The 14,693-nt window shown below is 39.9% G+C and overlaps 2 long non-coding RNA genes across 3 annotated transcripts; one reads left to right on the top strand and one right to left on the bottom strand.

Moving 5' to 3' along the window:
- The first annotated feature begins 2,632 nt into the window (after window positions 1-2,632).
- Window positions 2,633-8,027, top strand: LOC113032568 (uncharacterized). Its single transcript, XR_003273900.2, has 6 exons — window positions 2,633-2,876; window positions 5,315-5,494; window positions 5,593-6,697; window positions 6,950-7,058; window positions 7,164-7,285; window positions 7,428-8,027. It is a non-coding gene; the product is annotated as an uncharacterized LOC113032568 (long non-coding RNA).
- A 1,975-nt stretch (window positions 8,028-10,002) lies between these two features.
- LOC113032587 (uncharacterized) lies at window positions 10,003-12,579 on the bottom strand. Of its 2 annotated transcripts, XR_013912741.1 has the most exons (4): window positions 12,432-12,579; window positions 12,059-12,138; window positions 10,901-10,985; window positions 10,003-10,192 (listed from the first exon to the last, which is right to left on the bottom strand). It is a non-coding gene; the product is annotated as an uncharacterized LOC113032587 (long non-coding RNA). The 2 variants fall into 2 exon arrangements; XR_003273904.2 differs by lacking the exon at window positions 12,432-12,579 and having other exon boundaries at window positions 10,012-10,192; window positions 10,894-10,985; window positions 12,059-12,390.
- Window positions 12,580-14,693: the final 2,114 nt, after the last annotated feature.

Here is a 14,693-nt window from a genome sequence, read left to right as displayed (position 1 = left end):
CAAGGCTAAAAATGACCTGCCTTTTTCAATGTGTAGTCTTTTTTCGATGCACTCTATTCTGGGTGGTAGAGTGGTGCAATGGTTAGCAGTGCTACCCTAGAGCAAGATAATTGTTAATGTGGGTTGTGGTGAACATAAAACACTACATGTATAAAGTCTAATTTACACTATGGAGCCCTGCTCTCAAGAACTAGCATGGATTTAACGCTGTCTGCAAAGCTGGTTTTGAAAAATAAGTGCTTAAAGATTTTAGAACATGTTTAGTGGCATCTTGTGCCAGTACAGAATGTGAGGTCAATAGGTTGGTTGGTTGTGGCCAAAAGACTTACATTAGTTTACATTATTTAAATAGTTACAGAATCGATAACTCTTAGGAAAACAAGGGGACTAAAACTAAAAATCAGTCTAAGGGGAAGTCACTTTGGTACTTCCTCCAGCTGCAACAATGAGTTTTAAGAAATCAAGGATATATTGGCTACTTTCACAATGGCCCTCATTGTTTGGCAAGCTGAAACATAAAAAAACATAAAAAAAAGCAGCTGGATTAGTTTGTAAGAAGTGATGAAAAGCGAACCCCAAATTTAGGTGAAGAAGACTGTAACATGGAGGGTTTTTTTTTCCTGCATGCATGCTGATAGATATTAGAATTCCTGATTGTGCTTTGGTAAAAAACATAGTTATATTTGTTTTGTGATGTGCATGCAAATCCTTTCATGAGCATGTGAAAACACAGATAATGAGCAGTCTCAAGGTATTCTTGAATTCCCAGAAAAAGTTCCTGAGACTAAAGGTTTCAGTTACTTGAGCTGAAAATACAGTTCTCGTGGTGGTAACAAGCAGCCAAAGACCATACATCTGTAATATTTACTGCTAAAACCCTGCTGATTAGCAGATGAGAAGGTATGACCCAGAACATCTGCTTGCTCAACACACATTTCTGACATCAGAATTAGGGCAGCTGTCACTTCTGGCACTCATGTCGTACAAACTAGGTGTTTAAGCATAACTTGATTTTTAGCAGCATGGAAAACACAACACAGAAGTCCTGATTTAAACTAAAAACAACCCCAAAACAATAATCATTATATATAGTTATATAATCATAGAAACAATTATTTCACCCTCTGTTCTGCAATGATTATGAGGTAAACAGTACAATTATTGCTTCATTAATTTACATTCATTATTTAAACAGTGATGAGAACTCCTGCTGGGCTTTCTAAGATGGAAATGCATTTTAATACCCTGATGCTGTACAGGGAGTGCAGAATTATTAGGCAAATGAGTATTTTGTCCACATCATCCTCTTCATGCATGTTGTCTTACTCCAAGCTGTATAGGCTCGAAAGCCTACTACCAATTAAGCATATTAGGTGATGTGCATCTCTGTAATGAGAAGGGGTGTGGTCTAATGACATCAACACCCTATATCAGGTGTGCATAATTATTAGGCAACGTCCTTTCCTTTGGCAAAATGGGTCAAAAGGAGGACTTGACAGGCTCAGAAAAGTCAAAAATAGTGAGATATCTTGCAGAGGGATGCAGCAGTCTCAAAAATGCAAAGCTTCTGAAGTGTGATCATCGAACAATCAAGCGTTTCATTCAAAATAGTCGACAGGGTCGCAAGAAGCATGTGGAAAAACCAAGGTGCAAAATAACTGCCCATGAATTGAGAAAAGTAAAGCGTGCAGCTGCCAAGATGCCACTTGCCACCAGTTTGGCCATATTTCAGAGCTGCAACATCACTGCCCAAAAGCACAAGGTGTGCAATACTCAGAGACATGGCCAAGGTAAGAAAGGCTGAAAGACGACCACCACTGAACAAGACGCACAAGCTGAAACGTCAAGACTGGGCCAAGAAATATCTCAAGACTGGTTTTCTAAGGTATTAGTCAAGCTCAACTCCCAGTCCTACTGCCAGTTTCTGGAAGACACCTTCAAGCAATGGTACAGGAAGAAATCTGCATCCTTCAAGAAAAACATGATTTTCATGCAGGACAATGCTCCATCACACGCGTCCAAGTACTCCACAGTGTGGCTGGCAAGAAAGGGTATAAAAGAAGAAAAACTAATGACATGGCCACCTTGTTCACCTGATCTGAACCCCATTGAGAACCTGTGGTCCATCATCAAATGTGAGATTTACAAGGAGGGAAAACAGTACACCTCTCTGAAGAACAGTGTCTGGGAGGCTGTGGTTGCTGCACAAATATACATTTCTGACATTCAAAAACAAAAAAACAAATCAGCGACCAATATAGCCAGCTTTCTTTGCAAGGACACTCAAAAGCCTGTCATCCATGGATTCTGTCAGTGTTTTGATCTGTTCACCATCAACATTGCGTGCAGCCAATACGTTCTCACTCCCAACTCGTCAAACGTGTGACGCATGGTCAGGCTCCCTCTGCTGCACTTATGGACGCGCAGGGTACCCCTCTCGCGTCGGGAATTGACGTGAAGGGTCCTCCGATTGAAGAGATTGCTGCGGAAGTGCCTGTTGTCGGTATATTTAGACATTTTCCAAATCACATTGTAGTGACGTATACAGAACACAATAAATTATATAATGCAAACAACTACCTGAAAAACAGGTAGAACAATACTTTTGTATCGTTTATTGCATTTACGCAGGGAGTGATGTATGCTGGGTAATGGCACAGCTAGCTACTGGGTGACTTTATTCACCCGCTTCGGCTGTTATCAGTCCATACAATGGGCGTTATTAGCACAAATCAGTCCCATAGATATGGGCCATCTCCTGCTAGATTGTTCAGAAGGTTGTTCTCATCCATCCAGATGGAGGATCACTAACAGGAGCGTGGGAAGACTCCAGAATCCACTCTGGCTGGAATCCGGTGGATATGCAGTGTGTACAGGTAAGACCATTTAAACGGACAGCATTTATAGAATGACTATTAAAAGTCAGCGAGTGTCAGTAATGTTAATGTGGTTATCTTAGTAATACACCGAGTGCTAATATAACAGCTTTAAGATGCATTTGTAGATATTATTACGTGTTTTACCGTCTTTATGGTGCTAGCTTAAAGTTACGGTGTAAACGTTAGCTTATATTGGAGTAAAGCTGTTACTGGTTAAACGATGTTAGCACAGAAATATTAGCTTCTGTCATGACTGATGAAGTTACTAGTTAATAAAGTTTCCAGTAAAGTGTTTAATCGCAGCCACAGATTGACAGCAAATATCTCGATTAGCTTCAGTGCATCTATAATAAATATGTGCAAGTTTCAGTGCTTCGTTTAAACTGTATGATACTTATACTGACCCAGGGTCAGTGTAAAATACAATCCTAGCTGTGTGAACAAAGCCTGGCTCCTTTAATCCTGCATGACAAACCTCAGGATGCAGGTTATTATTACTCTTTCCTGCTGGCACACCTGTCACACCTGAGAGTCAGCTAGAAACTTACAGTGACGTGGACATCATGCAAAGACTGCCAGACTCTGTAATACTGCAAATGATCAGTGACTCAGGTTATCACTAAACTTTAAATAGTACCTCTGTGTCTCTGTGTGCTGAACATTTAGGATTGAGTCAGGCTGCATCAGCTGAAGCTGTTACTTGTATATTCAGGTGTGGGGAAAATACGTAAAATACAATCCTAGCTGTGTGAACAAAGCCTGGCTCCTTTAATCCTGCATGACAAACCTCAGGATGCAGGTTATTATTACTCTTTCCTGCTGGCACACCTGTCACACCTGAGAGTCAGCTAGAAACTTACAGTGACGTGGACATCATGCAAAGACTGCCAGACTCTGTAATACTGCAAATGATCAGTGACTCAGGTTATCACTAAACTTTAAATAGTACCTCTGTGTCTCTGTGTGCTGAACATTTAGGATTGAGTCAGGCTGCATCAGCTGAAGCTGTTACTTGTATATTCAGGTGTGGGGAAAATACGTAAAATACAATCCTAGCTGTGTGAACAAAGCCTGGCTCCTTTAATCCTGCATGACAAACCTCAGGATGCAGGTTATTATTACTCTTTCCTGCTGGCACACCTGTCACACCTGAGAGTCAGCTAGAAACTTACAGTGACGTGGACATCATGCAAAGACTGCCAGACTCTGTAATACTGCAAATGATCAGTGACTCAGGTTATCACTAAACTTTAAATAGTACCTCTGTGTCTCTGTGTGCTGAACATTTAGGATTGAGTCAGGCTGCATCAGCTGAAGCTGTTACTTGTATATTCAGGTGTGGGGAAAATACGTAAGACTGCAGTGAAGCAATGCACCAGATTAATCCCTGGCCAAAGGTATCATACTTAAATCAGACTACTGATCCAGCCACATCAGCCTTTTGTGAGGTCTGTTTAAAGTTGACTAAAAGTGAACTGCAGGTTCCTGAGAGATGGACTGTGAGCACAGAAACACATGTTCATACATACAGCTGCAGCAAACTTACATTAATTTTAAATAGATTTGTTACTCTGATGTCTGTCTCTGTGTTAGTCCTCTGACAGACTGGTGACCTGTCCAGGTGTGCTCTACCTATGACTACTGGGACAGGCTCTAGCCTCTGTAATAGAAATTTTCTGTTATTCTCATTTAAAGCATTTAAGTGCTTATGCATATGCTTAGTTGTGACACTGTTATAGACTGTTCAGTGAAAGTTTCTAAAACTAGATGAACTTACTTCAGCGTCAGCAGTTTGAGAAAACAACTCCCTTTACAGGTGCTGATAAGGCCAAGGGCACAAAACAGCATAACCATTGATCCGTTAGGTTTCATAGCGAGACACGTGAAGTGTGGTAGGATCAGTTTGTAACTTCCTCCCTCTTCCTTGGAATGCATAAAGGAGTAGGAGCACCACTTCTGTGGCAGCGCTGACATGATGTTTGATGTGTGTTGGCGCAGTAATAAATAGCTTGATCACAGCTCTTTCTGTGTTGCAGACTTTATTTAAAAAATTCCACGACACCCCCCCACCCTCCCACTGTGAACATGAATTGAATATTCAGAAGACATTTGTTTAAATAGTTCTACAAATCTGAGCTGTTGGTGTGTCCTTGGATTGTGTGGTAATAATATTAGAGCTAGCAATCTTTCTTACTGAATCTCTACTATGAGTCATGTTACCTGAGATTAATTCGATGTTTACCTGTCAGCCTGGACGAATGTGCTGTGTGAAGGAAATTAAATTAAATCAGATCTGAACTGCGTACATTTAAGGAACCTGTTCATATTTAATTGAAATATGAACCAGTGATTTTTTTGATTGCTGATCCCAAGAGAGTCTTTGTGGAAATCCTGTTTGGCTTTTTGTTATTTTAATTCTCTTTTCTGTTTTCCAGAACAGTTCTCCACAGTCACTGTCCACATGGGTCAGTGGGACCAAGAAGCACTCTGTTAATGTGGGACTCTGACCAGCAACATCCAGCAAGACCCAGACAGCGTTTTCTATCTCCCAGCTGCAGTTTTTGTTTGTCTGTGACTGGAGAGTCAGATTTTTGTTGAGCTTCACACTTGCAGAGGTAAGTCAGTTTGCAGATATCCCTCCCACCCTGGCTTTTATGTGCTAGATTTCTTGTCTGAAACAGTAATATTTCAGTGACTGCTGCTTATACCACAGGTTAATACACTCTACTGATCCCTGATGGGAGAATCATCAATTTTGGCAACAAAGAAGCCTGGTGGATGTTTGTTTACAGTCTGATGATGGGACATCTTGCTCTGCATCTTTAAAGTTTGTCTCTTGATTATTATTCATACCCCGTAATGTCAAGTATGCTCATATCTACTATAACTGAACCAACCTGGTGCTCTTCATTTATGGAGGCTGTTGAGTCTGAATGTTGGATGTTGTGTATCTCGTGTTCTCTGGGCTTTGTTGTCCTCAGTCTTTTTGCAGGATCACAAAACAAAACCAGGAGGCGCGTAAATGTTTCTTCTCCATGATGTTTCTTCAAATGTTTCTTCTGGATGATGATAAGACTGTGACACGGGATGCCACCTTTGGTCTTGTGATGAAGCAAAGCTCAGGAAGAAGTGTGATTAAATGGTACCCACATGTGTGCTGCTGAGAAGGATGTACAAGGGCACCTGCAGCCAAATCCAAGCCTCAGGTTAGTTGTAGTTGCAGAACGCTATAGACTGAGACAGCTGAGGCATCAAATGTTTGATTAAACGGATGAAAAAGAGAAGTTTCTTCCCTATAATTATCACTTCTTAAAATCTGTAGCAACTTCAAGTCTGTCAGCGTGCTGAGCATGCTCAGAATGTGACAATATATTTTTGTTCAATATTTAATTTCTTTCAGTTGCAATTGTTAAATGAAAAAAAAAAATATATTCTTATAATTTAGCAAACTAATTTATCAAAAAAAAATGTACATATATCTGTATTAGTTTTAATAAATTAATTTGACACCTGTATTGAAAATACCATATTGTATTCATACAGAATCAGTTTGGTATCATTGTTTGTCTGCTCACTGATTGTTGAAGCTAAGAGCTGCTTTGATCTGTTTAGATCTAAAGTATCCAAAGTTGAGCTCTAATGTTTCTTCACCCCTGTGTGTGATATGTGATTCATACATGCTGGCAGAGCAGCGCGGCAGTTTGTGCTCACAGATGGTGACGGTGTGGAGAGACGGTGGTGTTTCCTCAGAAGAACCAGCAGAGTCACTTGCTGACTGATGTTCGTCTGCACTGCACAGAGGAAATCAACTGACCGAGGTTTGTCCAGTGACGTGTTATAAAATGTATATTTGTTTTATGCTTACAGATATGCTTTTCTTGACAGAGGCTCTGCAGAGGTTAGACAAAGCAGAGAAAACATGTGCTTTACATTTTACTGTGATTTATTGAGATATTTGTTGCCTGATGTTCAGCAGGAATGGAGAAATAGAATCAAAGGGAGATATTTTTGATGCTTTTGTAATGATGTAAGTAAATCTTCAATATTATTTATTTGCTTGGTTATATTAGGAGTGTTTCTGAGTGAGGGGGAGAGGAGTCATCATCCAGGTAAAGTGACGTGGATCAGTGGATACACTTGTCTCCCCTTTAAAGGAGACAATCCAAGTCATCCTTAAATGTTAGTGCTTTCAAATACACAAACATTTTTAAAGGACAAAAATGAACATCCAACTTTGACTGTAATACAAAATAAATCTTTTCATGTATGTTTTCAAACTCTCAGATGGGCAGCATATCAGTCTTGGACTGTCTAACCTGCCGGAGCAGCACTGAATGACCACCACACATGAGCATGTTCCTGCAACATTCAGCATCTGATCCTTCATCTGTGTGCTTCTGCTTTTGGTAAGTAGAGTTACCCAACTCCAGTAACTCTAAACACATGCCATCCATTTCTAACGGCCTGGTTACTTCCTGTCAGTTACTTTAGAAACCATGTGGTCACCTGACCTAACACTGTTTCTTCTTCTTCCCCTTAATGTTCAAGTGTCACATGTCAAACAGCTGGAGAGGAAACTACACCAGTGTACTGAGATGTTTCACCAACACGTGCCAGATGCTGTTCCTTCATGGTGACATCACCAGAGACAGCCCCACCCACCTCAGGACCTCGCCATTGATCATGATGATTATAATGATGACAGCGAGCGGAACTAAGACTGTAAAAATCCACGACCAGAATGTTTCTTTCTAATTATTAATGAATACTGAGAGCCTCGTTCTGTGTTTTGTCTGTTTTGGTTGTGTTTGTTTTACCTCATTTGTTACTAACAAAGTTCACAAACTCACACAGTTTACATTCTGTATGTTTCCATCTTTACCAGCCACACTCTAACTGCATTTAAGAAAATAATCCTTAGAAATCGTCGTTTTTCTCTTTTGTAATTGATGATAATTCAGTGAATATACTGTGCTGCTTCCTTTTATTGCGTCACACATTGCTTTATGTTTTTCAGTGTCCAGTTATTTTTTACTGCTGTTTGAATTCTCTGTATGTTTGACCCTGTAGACTGTTTGATGGACTGCTTGTCTTCCTGTTTGTAACTGCCGCCTGTTTTTTAATAAAGATTTGGATTTCTGACTTCAACACAGCCTCTGCGTGTCCTCCCTTTGTGTCCTCTTCCTCTGTGAATGTGTTGCATGTGTCACAGATTCATTTTATTAACAGCTTTCCCACAGTGAGTTGCATCAGCATTCATTCACAGCACATTTCAGAAGGATTCAGATTAATACAGTGATCTTACAGTCAGAATGATCCTGACAGAGTGCCACTGTAAATGATCTTTCATCAGGTCAATTTTAAAGTTCAGTATTTCAAAGCAGGAGTTATGAAGAATCATACTGGCATTAGGACTAATAATATGTACTTACAAAGTCAAAGTTTTTTAATTATCCTAGAATATTGGAAGACAATCAACTTTTAGTGTTTTCCGCATATTAATTATTCTGAAATAGAGACGGTGACCCTAACTGTACAGAAGCACTAAACAACTGACAATCTAACAAACATCATTGGCCTGAGCATGCACAGTGAGTCTGATCCTTTGCTGTGAGAGTCTGACAAGCATGTTTCTGGTCAGTTTGGAAGAAATAATATCACAATGTTGATCTTTTTTTCAATATTCCTTCTCTTTTACAACATAAACTGTGATCAAAGCTACTTATGTTCACAGCATGTAATAATACTGACAGTCCAGGGCATTGTGGTCTGTTGAGCTAGGGTTAGGGTTAGCAATTCAGAAATATGTAATCAATATTAAACGTCTCTGACGTGGGCCACTGTCCGCAGTGTTGGGAAATCCATACCAGGCTGGAACGAGTCAAGGTAGGTGAGCATCCACGAGAAGACACAGCAGATACATCCTACTAATACTGACAGGACCAGGAGACTCCAGAAACCGAGCATCTTCTCTTCAGTGCCATCCTCTCCTGTCACCCTCTCTACCCGCAGCTCTTTGAGTATGGGGTAGATAAGGGCGCAGAGAAACCCTTATTACTAATTTGTATTATAATTCAATTTTCATGAAATATTCATATTCAGTATTGGTCATTTTATATTAATAACCACGTATCCACCCAGGCTCATGGTGGGGCAGGGCTCTGTCCTGGGATGCTTGAGTACAAGGTAATGTACACCCTGACTAGGTATCCAGTCTGTCAGAATTGTTTTCAATATTTGGTTCAAAAACATGAGTGACAACAAAAATCCAACTAGGATTCTTGCATATGATGAATGAAGTCTGACTTTGACTGTATTGTCCAGCTGATCCATCAAACCCCCAGCAGGTGAACCTTATTCATGACATAACACGGCAACAATGTAAAAAATTAAACAGCAACAGTCTAAATGTAAAGTGCATTCTAAACCCCTCTTCAATAAATCATATGCAAAGAGTCATTAAGGACTGTAAAACGTGAACTACAGAACCCAGAGTCTTCATCATTAAATCTCTGGTTGCTTCATTTTTCTATCCTATATCAGATACTTTAAGGTTAGGTTAGGTAAACTTGCATTCTCATGGTGAGGCAAAGTGCTTTATGTGTGTGTGTGCGTGTCATGAACGGCTATAAAAGGCCTATAATTAAAGAACAAAGCAGGGTTTGAGTTCGAGTTGCGGCAGACGGTCACTACTTGTAAATGGAACGCAGCCTCCCTACGGCGGACAGCTAATAACAGGAATCGGACGCGGTCCACCCAAGTCCACACCAACCACCATAGCAACCGCCTAGCATGACCTTAGAAACATATTCTGTCTTCATAACTATCAAAAACATGGAATGATTTGCAAAGTGTGAAAGTGTTACAGCTGCAGAGAGCTATGGCGGCATCTTTGGAATACGATAACAGACTTACATCATTAAAACATAAAGGACAGGAGATATTTAGATATTTTTATATTTATATTACATTTTATAGCTGACGGATATTACTAAATAGATAGAATTTACTAAATAGCTGGATGAACATGAAAAATATGTCTATAATAACAAATGACTATGAGAGCCAGTAGAATTAATTCAACTGGACACTCAAAAGACGTCCTTAAATGCTCTTTAAGTGGCAGAACAGATGAACAAACAGTTAATTGCTTACGTGAGATGAAATCTGCTCAGCTACTTTGAAAACAGCTTCTAACTGGTTCCTCCTTTAACAGGATGACTGCTCAGGGGTAAGGCCATCATGCAGTCCAGCAACCTTTATGGTTCTGCTTTGATTCACCAGGAACTATTAGGGAAACCTTCCAGCGCCTCCTGTGAAAGACACAGGCATAAACACACAAACATTTATTAACATGTTACACAGTCTTCCAGTTTGATTTTCTCATCCTGTGGACAACAACGTACATGGATGCAGGTTTATTGTTAACTTTTGTAAGGTTTATTTACTGAACATATCCAGCTGCAGCTCCACTGTGATCCTGAACTGGATAAGCACTTAAGAAAATGTGTCAATAAATGGACGTACATCAACTTACTATATTTATCCAAACAGACGGGACCAATAATGCTTCACTGAGTCAGACTTTTACAGTCTCTTCTATGTAAGAATGTCTCGTGCTTATATACCTGCAAACTTGACAACAAAGGTTTTTCAGACTACATGTAGCTGTCCTCTATGTCAGCTAACACATTTACATTCATGTCACACTTATTTCTGCTTTCCCATTTTATAATTATTACTTACATTTTGATTAGATACCTTGAGTTTGTAAATGATCAGATTACATAATTGGAGTACAATGTATCCAATTCAGGGTTGCGGGAGGATGAAGCCTATCCCAGCTGATACAGGACAAAGACAGGCTGCCAGTTTATCGCAGGGCTAACACTTAAATGTTTGATATTTCTTATAATAATCATAATTATGACTATTATTTAAAGGTTTCTTTATAAATACATTTTGATTTTTTATAACCTCTAAAATATAAACCTGAGCTGTTTCAGATTCTGACCTCTGACCTCACTGCAGCTCCCTCTTGGAAGTACGTCTGCTTCTTGTCTTCCCCCAGTGTTGACCGCCTGCCCTTGATATCACGTACTGTACCTGAGGAACAAAAAAGGACAAACACTTGCCTTCATTTAAAAGTACATTCATACAGAGGAAATCTATGGAAACACACTAGTTCACCCTTTGGGAGAAATCAGTTCCTGTGAAACATTTCTGTATATGAACATCATGTGGAGAATGAATGAAATGAGTTCTTCAGGTGACTCAGCAGTCCCACACTGACAAATGAAATCTAGTTAAACTATTAAGCATATTTGCTCTTCTGAAATCTGTGTTAAACAACAACAAACATAAATTAGTAACAAAAATACAGCTGAGTAGAGGCTTTACAAACCACCAGCAGCCATAATGCTAAATTTGAATCTTCAAATGTTTCTGAGCCGTCTTCAACCTGCTTTTAACACATTAAAGTCCCACAGTCAATGCAGCCTGACTCAATCCTAAATGTTCAGCACACAGAGACACAGAGGTACTATTTAAAGTTTAGTGATAACCTGAGTCACTGATCATTTGCAGTATTACAGAGTCTGGCAGTCTTTGCATGATGTCCACGTCACTGTAAGTTTCTAGCTGACTCTCAGGTGTGACAGGTGTGCCAGCAGGAAAGAGTAATAATAACCTGCATCCTGAGGTTTGTCATGCAGGATTAAAGGAGCCAGGCTTTGTTCACACAGCTAGGATTGTATTTTACACTGACCCTGGGTCAGTATAAGTATCATACAGTTTAAACGAAGCACTGAAACTTGCACATATTTATTATAGATGCACTGAAGCTAATCGAGATATTTGCTGTCAATCTGTGGCTGCGATTAAACACTTTACTGGAAACTTTATTAACTAGTAACTTCATCAGTCATGACAGAAGCTAATATTTCTGTGCTAACATCGTTTAACCAGTAACAGCTTTACTCCAATATAAGCTAACGTTTACACCGTAACTTTAAGCTAGCACCATAAAGACGGTAAAACACGTAATAATATCTACAAATGCATCTTAAAGCTGTTATATTAGCACTCGGTGTATTACTAAGATAACCACATTAACATTACTGACACTCGCTGACTTTTAATAGTCATTCTATAAATGCTGTCCATTTAAATGGTCTTACCTGTACACACTGCATATCCACCGGATTCCAGCCAGAGTGGATTCTGGAGTCTTCCCACGCTCCTGTTAGTGATCCTCCATCTGGATGGATGAGAACAACCTTCTGAACAATCTAGCAGGAGATGGCCCATATCTATGGGACTGATTTGTGCTAATAACGCCCATTGTATGGACTGATAACAGCCGAAGCAGGTGAATAAAGTCACCCAGTAGCTAGCTGTGCCATTACCCAGCATACATCACTCCCTCCGTAAATGCAATAAACGATACAAAAGTATTGTTCTACCTGTTTTTCAGGTAGTTGTTTACATTATATAATTTATTGTGTTCTGTATACGTCACTACAATGTGATTTGGAAAATGTCTAAATATACCGACAACAGGCACTTCCGCAGCAATCTCTTCAATCGGAGGACCCTTCACGTCAATTCCCGACGCGAGAGGGGTACCCTGCGCGTCCATAAGTGCAGCAGAGGGAGCCTGACCATGCGTCACACGTTTGACGAGTTGGGAGTGAGAACGTATTGGCTGCACGCAATGTTGATGGTGAACAGATCAAAACACTGACAGAATCCATGGATGACAGGCTTTTGAGTGTCCTTGCAAAGAAAGCTGGCTATATTGGTCGCTGATTTGTTTTTGTTTTGTTTTTGAATGTCAGAAATGTATATTTGTGAATGTGGAGATGTTATATTGGTTTAACTGGTAAAAAATAAATAATTGAAATGGGTATATATTTGTTTTTTGTTAAGTTGCCTAATAATTATGCACAGTAACAGTCACTTGCACACACAGATATCCCCCTAAATTAGCTAAAACTAAAAACAAACTAAAAACTACTTCCAAAAGCATTCAGCTTTGATATTAATGAGTATTTTGGGTTCATTGAGAACATGGTTGTTGTTGTTGTTCAGTAATAAAATTATTCCTCAAAAATACAACTTGCCTAATAATTCTGCACTCCCTGTATAAATAGTGATTTTAAAGTATTGTGAAGGTCAAGAGCCCTGAACTAGAAAGAAGAAATCATGGAGATGATCAGATTGATGCCAGCATGGAAGTGTGTGTGTGTGTGTGTGTGTGTGTGTGTGTGTGTGTGTGTGTGTGTGTGTGTGTGTGTTTGTGTGTGTGTGTGTGTGTGTGTGTGCGTGTGTGTGCGCACCCAGTGTCCATCTGGACCATATGTGTTGTGAGCCCCTGCAGTTCACAGAGCACACCTTCAGCAGCTTCAGCAGTGCATGTCTTGAATAGATTATAGCACAGTGCAGTCATGTGGAATACTTCACCCCAGAATTCAGCTATGTCTTCATTTGATGCCTTTCACTCTTTCTCCATCACACAGACACACTAAAAGAGAGTATGACAAAATCCTAGTAAGGAAGGAGGATGGAAGCAGTGTTTTACCATCCATATAATACTGAATCCCACACAGTACAGTACCTGTTACAGTTTTAATATGCAGCAATATATTTTATACTGAAATGGTATGACAACAGTTTGAATCCAGCAGACAGAGATGATTACCAGACTTTGCACGTCCACTGAAGAAAAAGGGCTTGGAGAAAATCAACAGATTTGAATGAAGTTTTTTAAAATTTGGATTCATGATTCCAAGACGATGAGCTAGGAAATTGGTTTGAATGACCTCATAAACTTTTTGGTGAGAATGTTTTTCAGTAATTTCACATGTAAATATAAAAATCTGAGATGCAGATTGGCATGTATGACTGCATGTACCCTGTGGCGCCACCCTCAGGTCAAACACAGGAGCATATTTGTTTGATTCAAGATCTTTTGATTTCTCTCTCTGTGTCCTCATGCTGTGTTGACAGCTGTGCTTGTCTGTTCATGCAGCCTGAGCACTGGCTGAATGAGGAATCATCTGCCAGTCCTCTGTGAGGAATACAAAATGAGTTGTGTGTGTGTGTGTTGTACTAGGGGATACAAGGAGTGCTTCACACAAACATTGTGGAATAAGACATTATATAAAGTCTGACTGTGTCTGTGAGAGGCACTATGTGTGTGTGTTGTTTTGGGGGACACGAGTGCTTCACACAAACACAGTGACATTGTATACATGTTATAAAATAATAATTGCAATTAGGTGCTTTAAAACTAAAATGATCTGACACTTAAACCATCTGATATACACAGCAAGAGAGGTACTGTCGATCGACTGTCAGCTGCTTTCTTTGTGGGCCACCACAGTGGAGCGATGTGTTGTTCACAAACGAGTCGGTTCGAAGAGCAGATTCTTTGTAGAGAACGAGAAGAGTGATTTCCGTTGGGAGAGCAGAATCTTCAGCTGCTGCTGTTCATGCAGGCAGGGACGATGAGCATGCTATATATACTCCAAAGACAGCAAGCGTAGTTGTACAGTCCAGCACAAAGCGACAGAGAGAAAAGGAGGCAAATTTGGCTGGATTTCAGTGATATTGGAGGCAATGAAAATATCCATTAGAGCAAGGTCAACAAAAAACCTGCACAGACACGGAGGACAGCTTACCCTCTCCCTTACACCCACTGATGCTGGAGAAGTGTCCTGTTTTGATCCAAGTATGTCAGCATCCACTGACTTAAAGGAAACTGCAGGTATACCAAAACAAGAACATTTCTTCCAAAACAAATGACCCCAG

The sequence above is a fragment of the Astatotilapia calliptera genome, chromosome 2, assembly GCF_964374335.1.
Source record: "Astatotilapia calliptera chromosome 2, fAstCal68.1, whole genome shotgun sequence".
NCBI classification, from domain to species: domain Eukaryota; kingdom Metazoa; phylum Chordata; class Actinopteri; order Cichliformes; family Cichlidae; genus Astatotilapia; species Astatotilapia calliptera.
Note: the sequence above shows the minus strand (reverse complement) of the source record. Positions and strands in the feature narration are given on the sequence as shown.